Source organism: Myxine glutinosa, chromosome 9 (assembly GCF_964187855.1).
Source record: "Myxine glutinosa chromosome 9, kmMyxGlut1.1, whole genome shotgun sequence".
Lineage (NCBI taxonomy): Eukaryota > Metazoa > Chordata > Myxini > Myxiniformes > Myxinidae > Myxine > Myxine glutinosa.
Genome location: NC_136269.1, coordinates 97,703,734 through 97,716,347, shown reverse-complemented (window position 1 = coordinate 97,716,347; position 12,614 = coordinate 97,703,734).

The following is a 12,614-nucleotide window of genomic DNA, read 5'->3' as shown; positions in this document are numbered from 1 at the left end:
CTGTGCTCCCACGTAATCGGAAGAATGGACGCAACAAAAAGCTGGAATTCGTCCGAGTTTCTTTATTGTCACCAAACAACTCGGGTACTCTGAAAAGCCCGTTTATCGGGCAGCAATATATATTGTTACAGACACGACTTTGATGTTATGGTGGGCCGAGCGGAATGGCCGCCGTGTCCGCACAAGTTACCCGATTATACTCGAACCTTGGCCGAGTCGCGCTACGCTAGATCAATGAAGGAAAAGGACACAACGGCTGGGATTAAAATGACACGACACCAGGGATACGGTTCTCAAGACCTCCGGAGGAGGTTATAATATGGCGGAAGGTTAGATTACAGGAATGAGAGGGACAGCATAGAAAGATAGGCACTTAGACATACTTATCTTATTCCCGACAGACCACAGATAAACGGGACAAAACTGACTCACACGGGGATTGATGGCAAGGAGGGGCAGGTCTTCAATGGCTCAAGGTGCACCTTGGCTCAGGGGCAAAATCGACCCGGTCCGGTCCAATGATGCGGGGAGGTCGCTCAGCGCTCGGAGGTCGCGACTTGTCTTCTCAAGCTGGGGGCGCATCTGACGTCACGTCCGGTAAGTCGCTGCGTATATCCGGCGGGGAGTGACACGCCCTCGGCTAGTTAGCTCCGCCCCAGCTGGAATCGGTCCGCCCTTCTTATTGGGTGCGGGGGGGTTACCGGCTCCGCCCCTGACGAGGAGCTGACAGCCAGCCCCTTCGTGGTAACCCCGTGGAGCGCATGGGTAATGGCAGCTAACCAAGCCGGAGTGAGGACGCACACTCCCCGCGCCGCGCCGCCCCCCTCTGTTGTTGTAGTTGTTGTTGTAGTTGTTGTTGTTGTTGTTTTATTGTTGTTGTTGTTGTTTGTTGTTGTAGTTGTTGTTGTTGTTGTTTCATGGGGAAGATGGGAGGAGGTATGGGGAGGTCCTAAACTCACTACTGGTGCCATATAATCACATTCTGGTGCAACGAAGAGTCAGAATTAATGGAAACGAGTCCTTAACTGACATAGACTAAGAATAACTAGCAAGAGGTCCGAAAGTTGTCTACGTGAGATGCGGTGGACCTGGGCACGACATTTAATGGGGGAAGAAGGGGAAGGTCGGTTCTACAGAGTGTTATTTACAGGCAATGGGACTAGGGAATGGGGGATTGGGGATAGTTGGGGAGTATTGGGGAAATAGGGGAATATTTACAAGCGGATATGGAGGCCAAATGCCATATCCGCAACATTGCACCCTTCTCTACCCTCGGGGCGTCCCGACCCGATAAATTTTTACCTATTTTAGTGTGGCACTCAGATGTAGTTCCCTCTACTATTAACTCTACCCTGAGTGCGACAGTTTTACGGATATTCACAAATGAGTAAATATGTCCCCCTGCGACGTTGCACCCTTCTCCTCACAGAAACACGCCCACAGGATAACCGAATCGCGGAAAGAATTCGCAAACTAAACATACAGCCGGTAGGGAGCATTATTTACACAAGACTACGCTGATATTTACACTACGATCCAGGACCTGTTTTTGGAGGAACACATGCAGATGTTATGCATAGAGAGAGCACGCATGCCAGCATCGATACACCAACCCACGAGTGCTCTGTGGCCTTACGGCCTTTAATAATGTGCAGAGCACCCCTTCCAAGCACCAAAAGCACCACCCCAAACCCCAATCGGTGCAGTCACCATTGTTCATTAAAATAAAAATAAATTCAACAACCCCTAACCCTGCAGGTGTCTCTTGCTCTTCGTGTGGTGCACTTGGCCTTCTGGCTTCTTTCAAAATAAAGAAAGGCGCCAACCGCGTCCATTTCTTTATTGTGGCCGTCAGGGGGCCAACTATTAGTGGTTCACCTGTATGGCATAGGTGCCACGTTGACCCATAGGTCCATCCACGGGTGGTGCTTGGCCGCAAAAGAACGGCGGTCCATTGTGGGTGGCCACCAACATTGCGGTCCATATGGTGTATCGATCCAGGCAGCAAGCAGCGAAAGTGCAGGCCCACAACTGCGGATCCAGCACCTCTCTCTCCTCTCTCTCTGCCCCAAAACCAGATCCTCGGAGGTGGGAGACAAAAGAAGCAGACAAGTGAGTAAGGTGGTAAGGGCGCAAAAGTGCACGCAATGTAAGGTAATGCACACTGGGGGCACATGGGAACCAGGTGAGACAGGTACGTTCCTACCGTACGCCCCCCCCCCCACCAGGTAACCTACATGGCCCCTCCCTTACCCCTTACTGTATCCACACAACACAACACTACCCATAAACATCTACTTTACAAATCAACAAACGTCCCTACTGTCTTCCCCGTTCCTCCCATAAACCAAATTCGTCTTCTCTCCCTCCTAACCAATCAAATTTGCCATTTTCAACTCCCATCAAAATTTGCCATCTCCAACTCAACATCATAATTTGCTATCACCAATTCATCATCAGTCCCTCCTAGGGAGGGAGAGATGGAATCACCCCAATGTCTCATCCACGTCGTGATGCGTCTCACCAATCCACACAGCAATTCTCCTTTCCTGCACACAGAACAAGGAAAACACAGGTGTGGAGTCATCATCATCACCACAGGTAAGTGGCTGCGTATGGTGCGACAGGTTCATCAATCCTAACTATTTCCTAAATGACTTTAACAACTTTACACTACCCGGGGTCTTTCTCCGGCCAAACCATTGGCCCTCTTACACTATGGGTTCTAAAAACCAATTCCCATTGACCAACTGTGGTGCTTTTCAATTTGGGGTCTCACTCCCCCGATTCCTCTCCCGGTGCCCTCGCACAATTTCTGGGCTGTGGCGTGTACCTCTCCCAGCGGGTCTACCCACCTGCACACCTCCACCACTGCAGTTGCCTCCGAGCTTACCTGCTCCTTACCCTAACCTAACTACCTGGGGAAGGCCCTCTGGCGCTCTCCCCACTCGGTGCCCTCTCTGGCACTGGGCTGCCCGATCCACACTCAGGATCCTCAGGCACCCACTGACACTAACGGCTCCCCGAGCCCACCTGCGGCCTCACCTGGCCGACATCCTCACAGTGGTGGAGTGCCCAACCAACTACACACACTAACAGGCTACACGCCCAGCCATTTCCACAACACTAATGCACCCATCCACAGTACCATTCTGCAACCGCACCACAAATGCCAATATCCAACCACAATTTACCTATACCCTCTACCTAACACTTACACTACCCGCCCCGGGTACTCGTGAAAGGGGTCCACTCTTCCCCCATCCACACCTTCGCACCATGCACACCACTCCGTACCACTTACTCCAACTCTCTCCACACCACTCATTCTCTGCTCCATGTATTCCACACACCTGTACTTGCACACCTGTGCTCTCACACCTGGTGCCACCTGCACCCTTCTCTCCCCAAGCGCATTCGCGCTGATCCACAACACTCACTACTCATACACTGCTCCACACACCTGTCCAGTTCTCACACAGCATCATCTCATCTAACTACTCCCCTCTGAAACTTGCGCTTCCCAGTCGTCCCTTTAAACTATTGCGCTCCCTCGTCATTATAATCCACACTAATCTACCTGCGTCCCCACTACAGGTATCAGTCACTAACTAACCTTAACGTCACCTAATGTCATCTTCTAGGGCCCTATCAATATCCTAACCCACCCGGGCTAGTTTTCACTGCCATACACCCCATAAACTATTGCGCATTTGCCCCCTCATATGGGAAGGGTGGCAAGGATGCCACCCTTACCCACCGGGCCCATCGCTCACTACCAATTTTGCACATCAAATTTCAACAAATTAAAAATTTGCCAATCACTACCCATCATCTGCCAATCACTACTGCCAATCCTTTGCCAATCATCAAATTTTGTTTTTCTCTAATTTTGGGGCCAAAACACTAACCTCATCACCCAGTCTACTCACTAATGCCTCTCGGTGCGCCAATTCCTGTCCAAAGCCAGGCTTCGTAAAGCCAAGCCATGAATGCGGGTTGTTCTGTGCCAGCGGCTGGATGCGTCCGGCACTCGGTGCAGGGACGGGGGCTTACCCGGGCCGAGATCCCACGCACCATCTCGGCGTGGAGCCATCCAATGTCCCGATCTCGACCTGCCGGAATGCCTCAACAAAAAGTGGTCGCCATGACGACCCTTTCTATCGGGCTGCCCGCTCCGCCTAGTGGAGCACGGACGCGGCCGTTCAAAGCGAGGCCCAGCACGCACCGAGGGCCCGATTCGGCTAAAAGTCGCTCTAACCTCTAAACCGGTTACCGTCGATGCTTCACCTGGACGCTTACACCCCGCAGCCCGTTCCTTGCTCACACATCCAGCCGTTTCCATGCTCCTCGTACCTTTCCTTACACACCCAGGTACACCCATTCCACTCACAGCCTTGGTCACACACCTGACCACCGAACACTTTGGCACACATTCGTTGGTGGCACACCTCACCAACACACCTCTTCGCGCCCCTCCTCTGTCACCTCCTCTGTGACAATCACAGGTGTGCTCTCATTCGCACACCCAACCACGTGCCTCACCACCAACTCCAGCGTGCATTCCCACTCACGCTCTACCATTCCAGGTGTGCATCCTTCCATCCCAGGTGTACATCCTCGCTCACCTGTCACAACCAACTCACTCTCCTTGTCACTCTCACTACTCTCACCTCCATTCTTGACAGCGCACTCTTTCCTCATGCACCTGTCCGTCACACACCTTTCTCGCGCACACTCTCCCGTTACACCCTCTGTAACACTCACCACAGGTGTGCATTCTTCCTTGCCTTTGACAGCGCACTCTTTCCCCATGCACCCGTCCGTCACACACCTTTCTCGCGCACACTCTTGCGCACACTCTCCCGTCACACCCTCTGTAACACTTACCACACCGCGCTTCCTTGTGCTCCCTCGCACACGCGCTACGACCGACTCACTCTCGCCAGCACCCTCACTCCTTGGCACGCACTTTTTCCTCACACACCCCAGAGTCGGACTTTCTTGCACACCTCCTCTTTCGCACTCCAGACCTGTCGCACACTTCACCAACGGCCTCTCACGAACACCCGGGTCCATCTCGACCCCCAAGCTCCTTAAATCCCCTGGCGCATCATACGCACGACCATATTGGTCACCACTTACACCGGGTCCTCTTCCTCTTCGCTTCTCCTCCATCACCTGCGAATCCCTCATCCGGTTAATGAGCACATCATCACGATCCGAACACAGACTTTGGACCAATTCTTTTACCTCCTCTTTTATCTCTTTCTTATCCTCTCTCCGTCGCTTCTTAATTTCGCTCACCCCTTCTTCCACTTCTTCTAATTTCTGTTTCACCTCCTTCATTTCCTCGTGCGCCCCTTTAAGTTCTTCCTCTAACTCCACTTAATTTTTTTCTATGTGCTCCCGCACCTCCCGCTCTTTAACCTCCATCACCTCTACCACTTTGTTCATTTTCCTCGTCAGGTCCTCATGTACCGTCTGACACTCTTTTTTAATTACCCCTACGTCCTTTTTCATCTCCTTCTGTGTCGATTTTAAACCCTCTATTACCGCTGTGTTCTTCTTTACCTGGTCCCCCAACTCCTTTTGTCCCACTGTCAGTTGTTCTACTCCCAGCGTCAACTCCTCTATACCCCCTTGCAATTTTACAGTCCCCTTTCTCACCTCCTTCTCCATGCGCTCCTTACAGTGCCTCACCTCCTCGCGCACTCCTCCGACCTCCTCACTCACACCTCTTCTGATCTCCTCTCCCATCACTTGCATCTCCTGCCCAGATGCCACCCTCATCTGCTCCATTTCCTCCCTGTGAGCATCCAGTTTGGTTTCTACCCCCATTCTGACCCCCTCTATCTGCTGCCCCATTTGTTTAACTTCCCTTTCCACTTGGTCCCTCATGTCCCTCAATTTGCCTTCCATCCTGTTTTCTAACCCCTCTAACCCCTTTTGCATCCCTTCCATTTGATTCTCTTGAGCGGCCATTCTGTTTTCTACCCCCATTAACCCATTTCTCACCTCTTTTATCCCGTTGTCTAACCCCTCAAAATTATTGTCTAACTTCCCCAATTTCTTGTCTAACTCCTCAAAATTATTGTCTAACTTCCCCAATTTCTTGTCTAACCCCTCACCGGTACCCCTCGCTTCGTCCCTCATTACCCCCATTTGGTCACTCTGCAGTTTGAGGGACGCCTGCATTTGCGCCATAAATTGCTCCATGAGGGCCTGCATGTCAATCGGCTGCATGTTAAAGCCCGTTGATACAGCGGGCTCGGCTACCGCGCGCTCTTGCGAGGCGCCATTTTGCACGCCCGCAACGTCGGGCGCAACGACGCTATTTTGTGCGTCTGCTACCCTCACTGCTTCGCTCTCCTTATGTCCCTCAATTTGGTCCTGGATCGACCCTGCCTCACTCTCCTCTACCGGACCCCAGTCGACTTGGTCTGCCATAGCGCGACTTTCAAAATTCGGGTTTTTATATTTTGTAAAACACAATCAAATTTCGCCGTTATAATTTCGAGCGCGTAAAACGCGCTCCGGATCGAATCTCACTCCTCGACACCAATTGTTACCCTAATGGTACAATTGGTGTTCCAAAATTTGGGCTAAATGAATTTAGTCCCAGGTCCGAATCCGACACTCCTGACACCAATTGTTACAGACACGACTTTGATGTTATGGTGGGCCGAGCGGAATGGCCGCCGTGTCCGCACAAGTTACCCGATTATACTCGAACCTTGGCCGAGTCGCGCTACGCTAGATCAATGAAGGAAAAGGACACAACGGCTGGGATTAAAATGACACGACACCAGGGATACGGTTCTCAAGACCTCCGGAGGAGGTTATAATATGGCGGAAGGTTAGATTACAGGAATGAGAGGGACAGCATAGAAAGATAGGCACTTAGACACACTTATCTTATTCCCGACAGACCACAGATAAACGGGACAAAACTGACTCACACGGGGATTGATGGCAAGGAGGGGCAGGTCTTCGATGGCTCAAAATGCACCTTGGCTCAGGGGCAAAATCGACCCGGTCCGGTCCAATGATGCGGGGAGGTCGCTCAGCGCTCGGAGGTCGCGACTTGTCTTCTCAAGCTGGGGGCGCATCTGACGTCACGTCCGGTAAGTCGCTGCGTATATCCGGCGGGGAGTGACACGCCCTCGGCTAGTTAGCTCCGCCCCAGCTGGAATCGGTCCGCCCTTCTTATTGGGTGCGGGGGGGTTACCGGCTCCGCCCCTGACGAGGAGCTGACAGCCGGCCCCTTCGTGGTAACCCCGTGGAGCGCATGGGTAATGGCAGCTAACCAAGCCGGAGTGAGGACGCACACTCCCCGTGCCGCGCCGCCCCCCTCTGTTGTTGTAGTTGTTGTTGTAGTTGTTGTTGTTGTTGTTGTTTTATTGTTGTTGTTGTTGTTTGTTGTTGTAGTTGTTGTTGTTGTTTCATGGGGAAGATGGGAGGAGGTATGGGGAGGTCCTAAACTCACTACTGGTGCCATACAATCACATTCTGGTGCAACGAAGAGTCAGAATTAATGGAAACGAGTCCTTAACTGACATAGACTAAGAATAACTAGCAAGAGGTCCGAAAGTTGTCTACGTGAGATGCGGTGGACCTGGGCACGACATTTAATGGGGGAAGAAGGGGAAGGTCGGTTCTACAGAGTGTTATTTACAGGCAATGGGACTAGGGAATGGGGGATTGGGGATAGTTGGGGAGTATTGGGGAAATAGGGGAATATTTACAAGCGGATATGGAGGCCAAATGCCATATCCGCAACAATATACACACATTATCCCGGAGCGTTTGCCCGGGAAAGGCGAGAGGGGGCGTGGCCGGGCGTCCTGGCCGCGGCCTGGCAAGTCGAGAGCGGGCGTGGCCGGGCGTGCCCGGGCGTCCCGGCCGAGTCCTGGCAAGTTGAGAGCGGGCCTGCCCGGGCGTCCTGGACGAGCCCGGCATGGTGATCGCTCCGTGTCCTTGGTAGGTGCAAGGCGATTGTGTAAACGCAGCGGTAGCCGCTACAACGTCATAACGAAGGCACCGATGACATCATTAACATATCTTATTACCCATGGGGAGTAGTTAACAATGAGCCAGGTCTCAATTTTTTCCATGGAGTAGTTTCAGAGATATAGAGGTGCGAAGTTTTTCCAAGATGGCACCTGTACCACGTGACCTATGTCATAATTATCATACTATAATTCACCAAATGTCCATCCGTCTGTTCGAAGGTACCGTAAAAACAGTTGAACCGATCGCAAATATATTTCGGGTGGGTAATCCTGGGACCCCTGGGAGTAAAATAGGCTATTTCGTTTTCCCAATTTCAGCTTTAGTCTCCAGCATTCTCAGGTTTGGACTCCCGCATAATATTCGCGTTTGCATAACGTTCATTGTTCTCATTGTGACGACGCACAAACGGCTGCACCCGGGAAAGCAACATGTCTCCATCGATCGCTAACAAATCGCTGTCTCCATCGATCGCTAACAGATCACTGTCTCCATCGATCTTGCCAAGGCCGTAACAGCTATCGGCTCAAAATCCTTTTCACTGTTGATTTGGTGCAGTTACACGTATCGGGAATTTGGTACACGTATCGGGAGTACATACGACATAGCGATTGTGAACACGATTATCGATCACGATTCACGATCACGATCATCACGATCATAGTGTATCGATCATGATTTGAAACACGATGGTAAAGCGCGGCGTTACGCGCGCTGCTTGTGAGCAAGGAGGAAGCGGACAAGCGGTAACATATAAACGTCTTTATTGTAAGACTACACTGTAACACTGAACTGCTCCGGGCTGGTCGCCCGGTGTATATCATGAGGCCACGCCTACCCCTCGGGCGTGTCCACCGCCCACTTGGTGCGTGGAATGATGTCACCACGCCAGTGGGCTTTTGTGTCCGCCACACGCGCCCCCCCAGAATTCCCGCGCACCTGGAGGGCCAGTTTGCGGGGCAGACGAATGACCCGGCCGAAGCGCCCCCTGGCGATCGGCGGCGTCCGGGGTGCAGGGATGCCAGGTGGGATGCCCCTGGCTGCCCCTGGGATGGGTGCAGGACCGGGGGGCGGCGTGGCGGCGGGGCTGGGCGGTGCCGGGGGTCCGCCCGCAGGAGAGCGGCCCCGACGTGGGGGTCGGGCCACTGGCGGTGGATGGTCCACATTGAGGTGGGCCGGCTTGAGGCGGTCTACCGAAACGCGGTCAGGAGTACCGCCGATGTCCAGGGTGAAGTGCTTCGCCCCGGTCTCCAGCACGCGGAAAGGCCCGTCATACGGGGGCCGCAGTGGTGTCCGATGGGCATCGTGGCGGACGAAGACGTACTCCGCCGTGCGAAGCTCCGGGGCGACGTGCGTCGGTGGGTGCCCGTGGCATGCCGTTGGCACCGGGGCGAACCTCTGGGCGGTCTCTTGCAGAGCGGAGCGCTGCTGTGCCGCGGACCATGGTGCCGTGGAGTCGGGGAGGAACTCGCCCGGCACCCGCAGCGGTTGCCCGAAGACCAACTCCGCCGCGGATGCGCGCAGGTCCTCCTTGGGCGCCGTCCGGAGGCCCAGCAGGACCCAGGGGAGCCTGTCGACCCAGCCGCCGTCGCGGAGGGTGGCCCGGAGCGCGGCCTTCAATGAGCGGTGAAATCGCTCACACAGGCCGTTAGCCTGGGGGTGGTAGGCCGTGGTTCGGTGCAGCCGGACCCCGAGCCCCTGCGCAACCGCCCCCCAGAGCTCCGAGGTGAACTGGAGGCCGCGGTCGGATGAGATGTCTGAGGGGGCGCCAAACCGGGCGACCCAGGTGGCGATGAAAGCCTGCGCGACATCGGCCGCCGTTGTCGACGCCAAGGGCACGGCCTCCGGCCACCGGGTGGTGCGGTCCACCATGGTGAGGACGTAGGTGAAACCCCGCGAGGGGGGCAGAGGTCCCACCAGGTCCACGTGGACGTGGTCAAACCGGCATTCCGGCACCGTGGACGGGGCCAACGGGGCCTGGGTGTGCCGGTGCACCTTGGCACGCTGGCACGCGAGGCACGTCCTGGCCCAGCCGCGGACGGCCTTCCGGAGGCCATGCCAGATGAACTTGTCGGCGATCAGCCTTTGGGAGGCCCTCGCGCCCGGGTGGGACAGGCCGTGGATGGCGTCAAACACCTGGCGCTGCCAGCCCGCGGGCACAATGGGGCGAGGACGCCCGAGGGAGACGTCGCACAAGAGGGCCGCGCCCGCACCGTCGAACGGCACCTTGGTGACGCGGAGGCCCGTGACGGCGGTCCACAAGGCCTGGACGTCGGGGTCAGCGGCCTGGTCCGCTGCCATCCGGCCATAGTCGATGCCGAGGTGGACTGCGTGGGTGACGGCCCGGGAAAGGCAATCCGCCACCGGGTTGTCCTTCCCCGCGACGTGCTGGATGTCCGTCGTGTACTCGGACACGGCCGAGAGGTGACGCTGCTGCCGGGCCGAATACGGCTCGGTGACCTTGCCCATCGCGAAGATCAGCGGCTTGTGGTCGACGAAGGCAGTGAACGCCCGGCCCTCGAGCAGATGGCGGAAGTGCCTGACCGCCAAGTGAAGTCCGAGCAACTCGCGGTCGAAGGTACTGTAACGGCGTTCGGGCGGGCGAAGCTGCCGGCTAAAGAACGCCAGCGGTTGCCAAGCTCCACGCACCCATTGCTCGTGCACCGCGCCCACCGCGTAGTCCGAGGCATCGGTGGTGAGGGCGATCGGTGCATCGGGCGCCGGGTGCGCGAGCATGGTGGCGTTAGCCAAGGCGAGCTTCGCGCCCGTGAACGCTGTGTCCATCTGCTCGGTCCAGGTAACGTCGCCTTTGCCCGGCTTACCTCGGAGAGCTTCGTGCAGGGGGCGCAGGAGCTGGGCGATACGGGGCAGGAACCGATGGTAAAAGTTCACCATGCCCAGGAACTCCTGCAGCCCTCTGATCGTGCGGGGGCGCGGAAACCCCTTCACCGCCTCCACCTTGGCCGGCAGGGGGACGGCTCCGTGCCTGGTGACACGGTGCCCCAGAAAATCGATTGTGGCGGCGCCGAACCGGCACTTTGCGGGGTTCACAATCAGGCCATGCTGGCCCAGGCGTTCGAAGAGCGTGCGGAGGTGGCGTAGGTGCTCTTCGCGGGACGCGCTGGCGACGAGGATATCGTCCAGGTAGACGTAGACAAAATCCAAGTCGCGCAGGACGCTGTCCATCAGTCGCTGGAACGCCTGTGCCGCATTCTTCAGACCGAAGGGCATGCGCAGGAACTCGAAGAGTCCGAATGGCGTGATGACCGCCGTCTTCGGGACGTCCTCCGGCCTGACGGGGACCTGATGGTAGCCGTGTATGAGGTCCACCTTCGAGAAGAAGGACCTGCCCGCCAAACGGGCGGAAAAGTCCTGAATGTGGGGGACGGGGTAGCGGTCGGGAGTCGTGGCGTCATTGAGACGGCGATAGTCCCCGCACGGTCGCCATCCCCCGCCGGGCTTCGGCACGATGTGCAGCGGCGATGCCCAAGCGCTCTCTGAGCGCCGAACGATGCCGAGTCGCTCCAGGGTAGCGAACTCCGCTTTTGCCACCGCCAGCTTCGTCGGCTCGAGGCGGTGTGCCCGGGCGTAGACCGGTGGCCCGACGGTGGGGATGTGATGGGCCACCCCGTGCTTGACGGCCCCCACCGAGAAGGTGGGCCGCGTGAGGGCCGGGAAGCCGGCGAGGAGGCGGGTGAATGCGTCCGCTGCCGGAAGCGTACAGACCAACGTGGCCGGAACCGAATCGTTCGGCAAGCCGCTTGGCAAGCCGCTCGTTGAGCTGGGCAATGCACAAGCGAGCGAGCTGAACGTCTCGGCCTGGACAAGCCGTCTGCGCTTGACGTCGACCAGGAGCCCATTAGCGCACAGGAAGTCCGCGCCAAGCAGTGCCATGGGCACGTCGGCGGTGACGAACGTCCATCGGAAAACCTGCCCTCCAAACCGCAGAGAGAGGCAGCGTTTTCCGTACGTACGGATGGGCGTCCCGTTCGCGGCAAGCAGCGCGGGGCCCCCACCCGCGGCGTGCTTGTCTGACGTGCCGGCGGGAATGACACTCACCTGCGCTCCCGTGTCGCACAGGTAACGGCGCCCGGAGAAGGTGTCCGTTATGAACAGCAGGCTGCTCGAACGGCCGGCGCTCATCGCCACTATTGAGCGCCGGCCCGGGCGTTTCCCGACCCGTTGAAGGAGCACGGCGGATGACACCGCCGAGCTTCATGGCCGAACTTGGCGTGGAACCAGCACCAGGTGGTGGAGCTGGAGGAGCGCGGCTGGCTCCGCCAGGCCGGTGGAGTCGACGGGTTTCCCTGCGGTGGCGGTTTTCGCCGCGGCGGTGGGCGGGGCGTGGCGGCGTTCACGAGGTGCGTATCAGCGTGCTGCTGAACATCAGCGTGCTGCTGAACATCAGCGTGCTGCTGAACATCAGCGTGCTGTAGAAGCTGATGCTGTGGAACATGCTGCTGAACATCAGCGTCGAAGGCCGTGACGGCCACGCCGACGCTCGCCCGCGTGTCCGAAGCGGCGAAGTACTTGTCCGCCTCGGCCGCCAATGCTCGGGGTTCCGTTAGCCCGGTCCCGGCCAACGCGAGGCGAACCTGCGC